Raw genomic sequence first — 13,452 nt, forward strand, 5'->3', positions numbered from 1 at the left:
GTTCCCTCTGTGGGAGCTAAATACTAATGTAAAAGAATACTTATGTAGACTACAGTTGAATTGGTGAGAGGAAAAACAGTACAACTCCAATATTGTCGGTTTTTAATTGAGGTAGCCAAAATCATATTTAAACATGTGCCTTTCTGATGAGTTGAAGAGAAGTAAAACTACCACACTGTGTGCGCATTTATGAAGCTACCTGTTATGTAATTGGATGGAAGAACAATAAAACTCCAGGAGTTGTAACATTCTTCCAACCAGTATCATATGTTCTCCTTCTTGTTGCAAGAGCTTGACACGCACAGACGTTATCTGTGAACCTGCAATAAGGATTATCAATGTTGTTTGTTCAGTTGAAAGAACCAACAGTAGTTACTCTCAAGACATATACCTGTGTAATAATGAAATACCTACAGAATGTCCAGTAGTGATGTTCCGATGGCAGTGCAGATAAAGAAAGAGATGAATATACATTCAAACATAACAGGTGTTGTGAAGCATGGAAGAAAACAAGCTTATCTTCATGGAGAACAGTGCATCACTGACATAAGATGTTAACAAAGAAAATTAACAATGATATAGCTATATCTTTCCTTTCTGTGTAGTAGCAAAAAGAAATGCATGTTCAATTTAAGTCAAGCAGAAAAGGAATCCATTTTGAGTAATATGTATGAAGGAGGTTCTAAAGCCCAGCACGATACACATTTGATTGGCCTAATGGAATGTTGCGAAGTAGCTAGATGTCGTCTGAAAGGCAAAACCAAGCAAAAAGATGTTTTCATATTTTATACAAAATGGTTAAGAGAGACTATCCATTTGTAAAACATCTTTTTTCAATATACATTCAACAACAAATTCCCATGTTCATGAATAAATCAGTAAACTGATTTCTGGACAGTATCCTAAAGAATCTGCACAGCTAGCATAGCAAAGGTCATATGTATTGTCACCTCAGATAATTGCTAAAATAAAATGTCACATGGTGTCATTCTCCACAAAGGTTTCTCATTGCAGTTCCAAAGATGTATACTATATTGACACCTCTATAAATTTGAAGATTATGTATCACACTCCCATGAAGAAATATGCAGAAGTAAGAGAGAAAGTTATGTATGAATTCTACTTGGCTTTCAAAGAAAATTTTGCTTTGAGGCTTGGGAGGCCAAAAGTTGATATTAGTGGTTTAAATGAACACCTCAGTAAGAAACTAACAGATCAAAGTCTCATTTATAATGTGAAGCAAAATGCTGGAACAGAAATGATGGTACAATAATGAAGAGCTGATAAGTCTTATGCCAAATTAAATTAAAGCTTTTTGCTAGGAATAAGAAACTGGCAATGTTACAGTTTTTTATTACATTCAGAATATGGCAGTCTCAGTGATACCTATTCATGAAACGTTTTACCACTGACACTTCTGTCTCTATGGATTTGAGATTTATGACTTGAAAAGTGGTACTGGACATTTCTACACATATCATGAAGGTGGGGTGTATTTTTCCATCTTTTTCTGCTGTTGTTTATTTTTTAGGATTTTTTGTGGGTCTTATACAGCGCTAGCAGAAAGTTGCATATCTGGCCGATATAACAGGGCAATATTTTGCCTACCCAAATACACTTGCAGATGAATGTAGTATAACCTTTATCCTCTCTTCCCAGAGTAGTTTTTTGGTGGTCCAGATCATTCCGTGCCACATCCCTGTCAATCCAACTGCGGTGAAGATCCCTGGAATGCTTCAGCAAATTCTCTATATTGTGCTACAAAATAAATAGCCACACTTCTCACAAACAGGGGAAAATTTTGTTCAACATTTTCACAATTAGTTTTCACAACACAACTAACAATTGCTATGGTAATACCACTCTCTCGAGTACATTCAAACGTCCGTACATGTGTACTGTAGGACCTGAGAGAAAAACCAGAAAATCAAATAGCGCTCTTCAGTTGTTCATTATACCCTTGTTGGTACATCGTTTACTCCACGGCCCTTGGATTCAGGCACTTGCTGCACCATGGCACAAATGGTTCCCAGACAACCAGTGGTTGTAATACGATTTTTACTGGTCCCTACTTGCCAGCTCCGCCACTGCTCCACATTCACTGCATATGAGAAAAGAAGAAACACAGTTTCCCTTTCCCACTAAATTTATCTTTATTCAATTTACTCATGAGCATCTCTTGTTGATGGCTTTCCAATGGTATGTTGGAATTTTTACAAATATCCCAAAACACTACAAAGGCCAAGCTTTGAAAGGTCCAAATGAAATTTGTAGCTTTATTTACAACTACATAAAAGAATGCCTCCTGAGATAGAGGGATTTTTTATTGTTATTGGATTTTTTATTGTTATTATTTTTTTACAGGACAGATGTCTGGGGCAAAATCGTAATCATACAATTTTGAGATTTCTCTTACAAAGTGTTTTCGTACAATTTTTCAGTATTTCCCTGTTCATGGACATCCTCCTCATCATGCAACAGAGCCTTTGGAAATGTCAAACGAATCATAAAATGACATGATCGAATTTATCTACCAGAAGGTTATCAGCTTGTGATTGCGAGCAGTCACAAATCAAAGACATTTACAGTATCAGTAATCAAGTATACAGAAGTAACGGACTTCAAAAGCAGGTTGCCAAGCTATTACAAAAAAACCTGCAACTCAATTGTACAAAGAAATAATGAAACCTTCTCAGTTTTAACCAATAACCAGTTACTCTATGGCAGTTCTGCACCAGTTTATATTTCTGCTAGTTATCTTGTTGAGGACTACATACAAACACTTTTAAACTACTCAAGCCTCATGTCACTCCAACTTTTCAAAACCAACCAGCCTACAAGAAACCATTACCAACCATTGTAAAGAAGACCAATGATCAATTAAGATCAGCAGGAATCATGTAATCATTACAGTTCTAGGCCAACATAGTATGTAAAAAATCTGTTCAAATGGCTCTGAGCACTATGGGACTTAATATCTGAGGTCATCAGTCCCCTAGAACTTATAACTACTTAAACCTAACTAATCTAAGGACATCACACGCATCCATGCCCGAGGCAGGATTCGAACCTGTGACCGTAGCAGTTGCGCAGTTCCAGACTGAAGCGCCTAGAACCACTCAGTCACACCGACGGCTAAAAAATCTGTAATAATGGCATTCTTATTAAAAAGAGCAAACTTTTTAATAACAAGTTTGTTTGTGTGGCCATCCTCCACAGCAAGCATGTAAATACTTGTTTTGTAAATAAAACTGCCGTTTCCTGCTGCTGCTAGTTACGCGTATGGGATGAATAAAGTAACTAGCAGCAGGAAAAGTCAGTTTTATTTACAAAACCTTTTTTATGTTTGATGAATATTGACTGGAAAAACAGCACAATTCCAGATTTTGTTTTTGGCTGTACAGCTTCTCAGCATACACTTAATGAAACTTGCTTGGCGAAGTCTTCTAGAGGAAGTCATTCATTACAACTTCTCTGTTCACCCAAAACATGGTTTTGAGTTTATCTCAAAAATGGGATTTTAAAGTTTTATTGTTTTCCACTCCTCAATTCAGTTAATCTGTGTTTCTACATTTTCTGTCACATCAGCTCAATTTTGCATTACATGAGAAACAAAAATGACATTAAGAGAAAAAAATTGTTATGAGAAGTCAGAAAGTTGTGTTGTGTGTTTCTCTGACCATTGCTCATTCTGGTGTTGTGTGTTTCTCTGACCATTGCTCATTTTTCAAGAAAGAAACAACCTAAGTATTTCTGGGACTGAGTAAATGGCTTAGCTAATGTATGTGGATGCTAGAAGGAAGAAGATTAAGATTAGGTTTTAATATGCCACAGGATGATAACAATGAAGAAAATTGACTCCATCCAGTTCAAAGGAAGCATCCCAGCATTTGACTCAAAATTATTAGGGAAGCTACAGAAAACAACAATGTGTACTGATGTGCACTTCCCCCAACGGTCACTTGAAGATGCGAAGCAGGTGTTCTGAAGAAACTTCTAGGAACATCACAAAGTGAGTGACAGGATTAAAGATAGTCATGTATCTGAATGGGAGCTAACAAAATATGACAACTAAGCTGAAAATAAATTTTATCATTCTGCCATGGAAAGTGATTAGAAAGTGAAGGAACTGCTCTCACTAAATGTTGGTAGTATGACTGTTCAAAATTCATTTTCAGAAGTTTCCCTCACTACACAATAACCACTGGTGCCCACATCATAGACGATGTTAGATGCAGAAGAAACCACTTTACTAAATGTAATTCATCAAGATATTAAAGCTGTTTACAAAGAATTGTATAATCAAATTTAACAGACAGAAGTAGCCTCATAACTTCAATCATTTGCTTAACCAAATGAATTTGTTTTACAGACAGAGAGGGCAGTGGACAAGTATATAGAGTAGCATCATTTGTATTAAACTGACTTCTGTTACCATACACTCGGAAAGAAGAAAAAAGCAGAACAGTTGGGTCACTGACAGACACACACAAAATCTCACTAGCTTTTGGTATGAATCCTTTTTCAAGCTAGAGCGCGCGCGCGCGCGCACACACACACACACACACACACACACACACACACACACACACACACACACGTAACTCATTGCTTTCTGATGAGTTGTCTCCTTTACTCCTATAGTATTTACAATCCACTAGAACTTTCCGTCTATTATTACATGGAAACAGCACTTAATCAGGAACAGAACTAACCAGTTGTCATAACCATTCTACATAATATTTTCTTTATAGTAATTGGTTGTGCTCATATTATAAGATACATTATAAATCACATAACAAACAAAAAATACCAGAATACAGAAGGGGTACACCTATGTGTAAAACATAGTACCAATGGATTTTAACAAGGTATCTCATCTTTTAAGTATTTCACAGTCAAAGCCAAATTATTTTTGAGACAAAAGAAACAGGTTTACTTATATTCTCACTTATGCATTTATCAAAAGAACAATATGCAGTTTATTGTACATGCAGATCATGTTGCACATTATACATAAGAAATCTTACATTTTTAACTGAATTTTACTCCTATTTTCTTATTGTTTTTATGATATCTGTGTTAGTAAATTCTATAACTATGTAATTCTAATGGAAGCATTATCACTAAAACTTTTCATGCAAACAGTGATAAAATACAAAAAGTCACAAGATTACAAAAACATCTGCTATCTAACAGTGTTCTCAGAACTGTGAGGTTATTTGGGAATGTGTTTACAATTGGAGTATGTTTAAAAAACTGTATGCTCATAATTAATTTTTGTATTAACCTGGTACTAAAATATAACAATTACATTGTTGTTAAAGCAATATTTGTCTCTTAATAAACTGCATGGTAAGCATTGTAGATCTCAGAAACAGAAAAAATGTAATTTCAGTTATTTTTCTTACATAAAATACTTATAATCAGTTCAATCACGAGAGCTAATTTCATTAATGTCCTATGCAAAGATCCACGAATTAAAATATAATTCCTGTTCTTTGCCGGTACCTCAAAACTTAAGAACTCTGATATGTGAAACTAAAGCTGCCAATGAGGATGAATTTTCATTCAGATATGTGTAGAAGCGTTTTCTTTCTTTCTGTACATCACATATTAATTACAAAACAAAGTAATTTCATTATGTTACAATCCTAAAACCATGATTTATGCAGACACATTCAAAGGAAGCAAAAATCCTGGGAGGGGATGAATACTATTCTACAAAACACACATAATGAAAGCCCATCCATATCAGTCAAACTTTTCACATCTGTGTTCTATCCCTCAGATGAAATCATATGCTATGCCATTTTTCCTAGAATTAACAATACAGTCTTCACAATCGAATACGTATTAAAAGGAACAACAGCATAAAAAAACTCTCTCACATCATTATCACCAGGGATTAGGCTAACTGCCTGTTCTATGTTCAAAGTTTATAGTCGAGGCTTTCTCAAATTGGGCCTACCCAGGTTCCTTCTTCTGTTCGGACTGCATCTCGACACCTATTTTGTCAGTCTTTTGCTCACGATCTCTTTCCTTATTTCTCTCTCGTGTCGGTTATCCTCTCGACAGTCAGTTCTTCTCCAATCTGTCCATTCCTAAGCCACTACAGACATGACAGATCCTGTTGGCTAGGGGGCAGTAGGTGGCAAACCCTGCACAGCAGCCACAGTACAGCTGCAGGGCACTGAATCACTCGCAGTCTTCAAGGGAAAACAAACATGGACGGATGTCAATGGAAATGACTCTCTCACATAAATCACAAAACCAGACTTGCAAACGACCCCATGAGTAAGTAAATCAGTATTAGTTACATTCCATTCTGCGCCCCACATCAATACTTTTAACAATGAACCAAAACTGAATGTAATCCACATGTGCAATGTTAAAGACGACAAAAAATTGTAGTTTTTCAAATAATTAAATCATAAAATTCTCTCTTCACTTCCATCTTTGACTGCCATTCAAAAGCAAACATCACTCAAAGCATATTTTTAAAGAACTGAACACTAACTTGCATAGCCAACCAGCCTGCCTAATTATGCAGCAAGTGGTCCAATCCACAAAAATTCTTACCATCATCTTCACTTTCTATTCTGAAGATAATGTCGTCACGAAATAATTAAACTACATAAAGCTCTAGCTGTCATACTATAAGAAGTTATCACTGATGTCTCAGTTCGTTCAACAGATGCACAAAAACAAGTCTCCTAGCTTTTGAAACTGGTAGTTCCTTTATCGGGAAGGAAAGAGTGATACAGGCCAGGGAAAGTTAGAAAAGAGAGGCAGGAAACAAATATTCATGTTGAGAGGGATCCGTGTGTTTCTTTCCATCTCTGAACCCTGCACTGACAGAATACAGGAAAGATCTAGGACTCAAATCATCTGGAAATTGCCAGAAATACGACCTATTAAAAGGAATGGAGTTTCCGACAAGCAAAATTGCAACAATGCCACACCTAGAATTTAATGTGCAACCTCCTTCGCTTCGGTGCTAGTGGCAGCAGTAGAGATGCGCAAATGAAAGTGATATATTCCAACAATGAGAACACGCAAAATATTTGTTACCTGATTGCGAGAATGAATTTTTTCGCCTGTGCAAATAGTAAACTGTCTGTGAAATTTCCACTGCTCATTTGAGTAACTACAGTTTGTTATTACAAAAGAATCTCAGGACATCCTTAATTATTTAAGTCAATACATTACTGCAGTTACTCCAGATACCATGCAAAGGATAATTATAAGTTAATCTTCGCAATCCTAAAGCTTCTCTCCTACATTCACACAGCTTGTCATTGATTATTACTTGACATTAGATTAGCCCTTGAAGCAAACAGTGAACACACAATTTTGCTACAATTAAAGTTTGTTATAATGAAGGTATCAATAACAACAAATATATGTGAAATCCATTAACTAGAAAAGAAAATCTCACACTATAGTGCCTAAAATATAAAGGTATCAATGAAGAGAAAGGAAACTATATACAATCACAACCAATCATAGGAAACTAAACACTACATGAATAAATCTCTTGATCAAACATGTATTGTTATCAGACAACACAGAAGGTAAAGCATGTAACCAGATTCAACACTATAAAGACAACAAGAAAAAGAATCTGTGAAGAAGATAGAAGAGATGTCTCTCTTAGGAAATGTAAAAAAGTGAAAAAAAAACTGAGTTTCTGTTAAAAATTTCTTGAAGAAGCAGATGTCATTGGTCCCATAGTTCCTTTATTGCTGGTAAATACTGAAGCCATCATAATATTCTAAATAGGGTTGTAACCATCAATAACGCTGAAGACAGTCAATCACTACGAAAGAAATTTAAAACAGTGCAAACCAGTGGCTCATTCATTCTATTATTTGAAACATTAGAAAAGTGTATACAGCAGAAAGTATGGCAAAATTTTTCTGCATTGACGTAGCAGCAAATTATCTGTGCCTTAATAATGTGAATGAAGGGGGATGGGGGCAACAGGTGTATGTAGTAAATCATATAAAATGTTAACACAAACGGCTGTAACTGACATGAAACTAATAAAACAAATGAGATTGTTTGTGCTTCCTTTACACAAAAAAGTCTTCTGAGTATGAGAGTGGAAGAGGAAGTGTCACAGTGAACACAAATAGTGTACCAAGCAATCATCCAGAACAGAATGTGTAAGAGAATCAACAACACTGAATCATGCCTGTAAATTGCATGTGCTACAACATGGTAACAATTACTTCACAACCTATCTTTTTTATTTACTTTTTACAAGAATTTGGAGTTAAATATTTTCGATATGTTTTGTCACGCCCAATCTCCATAAAAGTGCAAGATTTTGACAATAAACAACATTGTCTCCATCAGTAAAAGCAACTAATGGTAAAAAAAGTCACATTTAGATAGAAAACTAATACACTTAGTGCACCAATAACACAAACTGCAATAAATGTGTCACGAAAGATTTTATGAAAGTCTAACATCTACCCGCTGCCATATAGATAAAAAGTAAAATTTGCCATAAGTAAGTGAGAAGACACAGATATTTTTTAACACTTTTGGCCTCTATGACAGCAGTTTTCTGCCTTCAGATTGGATGTGTTTTCCGTTGAAAGAACACAGAAAATGGTATTGAACGGAAAGTTACATCGACCACAGCTATGAGCAAGGAGAGAAAGATGGTACAAAACTGTAAATGACTAAAAACAAATTACAATGGAAGAATCTGACCGCCCAACATCTGCAATGTGGCCATTAAGAGGCAGGGGGAAGGGACAGATAGATAAATGGTAAAATTGTTGTGATGCAAATGTACCTCTACATTTTAAAAATGAAAAACTGCGATAGCCACTATGTGTTACCCAAGAGTTTCCAAATTTGGGGGGGGGGGGGGGTGAAGCGAGAGAGAGAGAGAGAGGGGGGGGGGAGGGGGAAGAGAGAAAATCACTGTACACATACGAAACAACAACTACTCTCTGAAATTATGTGGGGCCATAAAAAGAAAAGCACCCTAAAATTTTGTTACTACAGTTTCAAGCTTTTTAATTGAGAGGGTTCAGTAAACAACTGGTTGGTATCCAAGTAAAGTGGCCAGTAATTAAAAGCCAGAAGGTGAGGTGCAAAACATTGTGACATTTCAATATTGTACTGTGCTGAAAGTCTGAAAATTTTTCACCATGACTCTAATGGTGTTCAATGTTACAGCATAACAATAAGGGGGAAAGAGCACAAGATAATCACAAAAATTTAGAAACCTATGTCAATTCTAAACCAGTGTTTTCAAATTTACATCAGTTATAATGAGAAATATCATTAGGCCATTAAAACCTGCATAGGTTATGAATCACTAGGTTCAAAAGTACCTTAACTGGATTTTGTAAAAATTCTATACTGACTTTTTTAATTAAAGCCCAACCAGGTGGTGGAATTCAATATTTGCAGGACTTACTAGGTTTGGTTTCCCAAAATAAGTGTATTTATAAATCACCTTAAATTAAACAAAAAAACTACAAAATATTTTGTTATAATGTTGTAGAAACTAGAACATTGAAATTGCTTAAGAATGTGACAATACCCCTTATTAATTCATAGAGTGGAGATAAATTTACTATGTTGTGTTGTGCCTGCACCTGTGGCTATACTGGTTATTTCTTGAGTGCCTTGGTTTTTTGATGGTTAATGCCTCTAAATGTTGAAAATCTAACATTTCTTGCAGCAAGAAAAATCATCAGATTTTAGATGACTCCTAATTACAATAATCAATTCCCACCGTCACTTCTTCCAGATGTCTCTCACAATTTTGTTGTTAAATGTTTCTGACATACATAAAAAATGCACCAAGGAAACAGTGCCTACAATCACTTTACCATAATCAATCAGAGATGCCTATAATCAAGTAAAAATTCTGTCGTGATTTAAAAATCAAGCACTTAAGGCATAAAAAATCTGTTTTTAATAATAGTTTATATCAAATAATGGTAAGTTAGAAAACAATTAATAATTCACGCTGTGTTATTTACAATATAATTTTTCAGAAAAAATGTCTTACTTAAACGACAAAAACAGTCTTTCATATATTTCACATTATGCATTGCTTAAATTATGGCAGCACCTCCTTTAAAGACACCCCTGAAATCAAATTTGCAATAAGATCGCTGCTCATACAAAGGGTGAAGTGATGAAAAACTGATATAACATACTGAACAAAATATGTAAAATTCCAGCATTAACATGATGATTGTTTCGAAATCTGAGAATGTGGTGAATATTAATAAGTGCTTGCTGCTTCAAGGCAACAGAACATTATCACTGCAAAGGGGCAGATAGATTATTCTCTACTCTTCTGAGCTGGAGTTATGATTATGCATTATTGTTGTTCATTATCTCAGCCTATCTCTTTTAAAATTATTTCAGTTGCCTTGTAGACCTCCTGTGACACTAATATCAGTAATCTCTTTCTTGGAATTAATTCTAAAATAAAATAAAATCTGATGCATTTATGTTGGGAACAGAAGTGAACTGCCTCTTCTAAACTATGATAAATGTTCTGTACAATCGGTATAGCACAAGCTACCTTTTCCATCATGCAAGGTGTACATGTATTTGTCCTTATCCTAGTCCATGTACTTCCCTCTTTATAAAATATTATCCTTAAAAAAAATCTCTTTGTACAATAGGAACATAATATCTGATGCAACATCTAATACTTAGCACTATCTTATTTTCTCTGGCACAAAAAAATGTAAAGTGAGTGAAAAAACTTACATTGTAGTTCAGTTGCAACTGCAACAAATCTTTTTTTTGTACTATTGTTAGACAAAGTTTCACAGAGTTATCTCAATTAAAATAAAAGTATCGGTTTTAAAAACGTGTCATGTGGCAGCCACATTAAAAATACTTTAGTGAGAAAAATAGATGAAGAGAAAAAAATTCATAAATATAAAATTATTTCTGGTCAAATAAAATATTTACAACTTCACTGTCTTAATATTTCATACATTGTAGTGAAGACACACAATGATGCACCAACAGCTCATATTAAAAATTATGTGAGAAAAAGCATTATATATGTTAAGTAAAAACTTTCTGACTGGCAGGTATTGTAAATCTATAAAAATGTATGGCACTATGCAACAACAACCATAAACTGTGTAATATACACAAGTATTACTTTCCTATTACCATAGTAAAGCTTTTTAGGAGATTTCACTTAGGAAATATAATAAACGTGTCTTAATGTTAAAAGACACACTAAATATGACAGACCACCTTATTGTTCGCTTGAACAAAACATTAAAGGTTCATGATATACACAAAGCTCTAGTAACATCAGCCATTTCACAGTGCTGAAGGAATCCATTCCAGTCTCATCTGTAACTGCAGTTCCATCGCCACCTATAAAATGAAACTGAGCATGAAATCAAGTCCATATATTCAGAGGCTCACTTAAAGATTATACTTAGAAGTTTTTCATTATTTCTTAGATAACAGAATGGTACAGTCTTTGGTGGAAACGCAATAGCACTCACTGCATTGATCTTGAAGAATACAAAACTACAGAATGGAATTATGATGTGATTAGAAGAAGGAAGGAAGAGTTATGGCAGGGGGAAAACGGGAGGCCGGCGGGGTGGGGGGGGAGGGGGGGGGGGATGTGTACTGCTACTGCACGGGTAGCATCAGTGACATTCATCAGCCAGTAAGATAACTGACTAGTTTCTGTTGACAATACTGTGTATGTTACGTATGCCCTAGCTTTAATTTCATACAAAAATACTTGGTCTTCCACAATGGTTGGAACAGACAGTGACCGAGTGAAAAAACAGTAAATTAACTTTACTACTAATATGATGAGGATATATAAAAAATAGTTTCCAAACAAGTTGGCAAAAATTAATGACTGTGTGCTACAGCAGGATTACTTTACAGTTATAAATGTTATACGGGCAGAGGTTTGATATTATCAAGGAGAAAAAAATATGTAAACCTGCAGGGCACATTTTCAAGTGCATAATAATATTGAAGTGACTTAGCAAGGTCATCTTCATTTATAGGTGAGTACCAGCCAGCCAGCCAGGGTAAGTTCTGTTGAGACAGTGAAAAGGATTCTGATGATAAGAAAGCAGGTAGAACTGGAGAAAAAGCTTTAATTTAATGCTTAATCTAATGACAAATAATTCACAAATAACTCCCTCACAAATGAGAAGTAATAAGTATGGGTGACATAGCGTGAATAAAATAAGAAAATATTCCACACATCTTGTATGTGACATGTTAAAGTCACTCGGTAAATTAAACTCCATTCTGTAAGACTTTGCTGAAGTCATGTTCTGTTATGTCCCTATCTATTATCTGAGACTGTTGTTGTCGCTCCATAATATGACATTTCTAGAGTGTGGGGTTATTGGCCCCCCACCTAACCCCCGTGCTGAAGGGCGTGGATTTTTGTAGAGTTTACTCCCCTAGGAATGCTGCCTTCTATCTCACTTTTGACCCCCCACTGCCTGGCCACACACTGTATGCTTCCACTGCAGGGAACTGTTCGGTCAGTGGGCATCGGGAGTCGATTTCAGCTATAAATAGTGGTGCGAGATCGACACAGTCTGGTTGGAATCCAGGCAGCCAGTACACACAGTAGCACAACTCGCAGCACCTAAAGACGACTGTGTCAATGGGTGACATAGCGTGAATAAAATGGAAACAAAAACTTTGCTGAACACCCAGAAGCACACTAGTAAAGAATCTATGCCTGACTGTATTCTTATATTTGGTGACTTACATGTGTTGTTACGTAAGTTCCGGTCTATTACTCTAAGTTTTGAATGTCTGCTTAATATGTTTTGCTCTACAAAGCGCTAATAAATTTATACTTACCTTAACACCCAAAAACACATATAACAATAAAAACATCTTTCGCCCAGCAAGAAGTGATATACAAAAATGTTCCATTTTTATTGATTTTACTATAGTGTTACAATTAATTTCCATTCGAGACATTAAATGAAAATGAAATTAAATCTGTTTGGTAAATGTGTATTTTCCTGTGCAAATTTCATTTCAGGTATACAGACTGGTACAAAATGACATTTTAGAAATTTGGGAGATTGTAGATAATGAAATTCATAACATTTCGCAGTAGGGAACCTATAGCTGGAAATGTGAAATAAATTTTCTACATCACTTTGTACGCATTCAGTAAGCTAAATGAAACATTCAAACATTATAGCCTGAAAAAGGTTTACTGACAGTAAAGTACAATCAAACACTGTAAACTGATTCCGTGGATTCATTACGTTACGTAATGTGCTACAGGGAACAATGTATTGTCTGACTCTTTGCAGGATTCTGTGCTCACCTCTGATGGTATCAAATGCTGTAAAGACATACTCAACGACCTCAGGTAGTGTTCCTACTGGTGATGAGTACACAAAGGGCTTTACAAAAGCCCAGAAAAAA

The 13,452-nt window shown here is 35.4% G+C and overlaps 1 protein-coding gene across 1 annotated transcript in view; it reads right to left on the bottom strand.

The window, feature by feature from the left end:
- Window positions 1-8,951: 8,951 nt before the first annotated feature.
- Window positions 8,952-13,452, bottom strand: part of LOC124776430 (zinc finger protein 879-like) — a 375,801-nt gene continuing 371,300 nt past the window's right edge. The window contains exon 10 of the mRNA XM_047251425.1: window positions 8,952-11,391. The gene's annotated coding sequence lies outside the window, so the exon portion shown is untranslated. The remainder of the gene's footprint in view (window positions 11,392-13,452) is intronic.

Source organism: Schistocerca piceifrons, chromosome 2 (genome assembly GCF_021461385.2).
Source record: "Schistocerca piceifrons isolate TAMUIC-IGC-003096 chromosome 2, iqSchPice1.1, whole genome shotgun sequence".
Lineage (NCBI taxonomy): Eukaryota > Metazoa > Arthropoda > Insecta > Orthoptera > Acrididae > Schistocerca > Schistocerca piceifrons.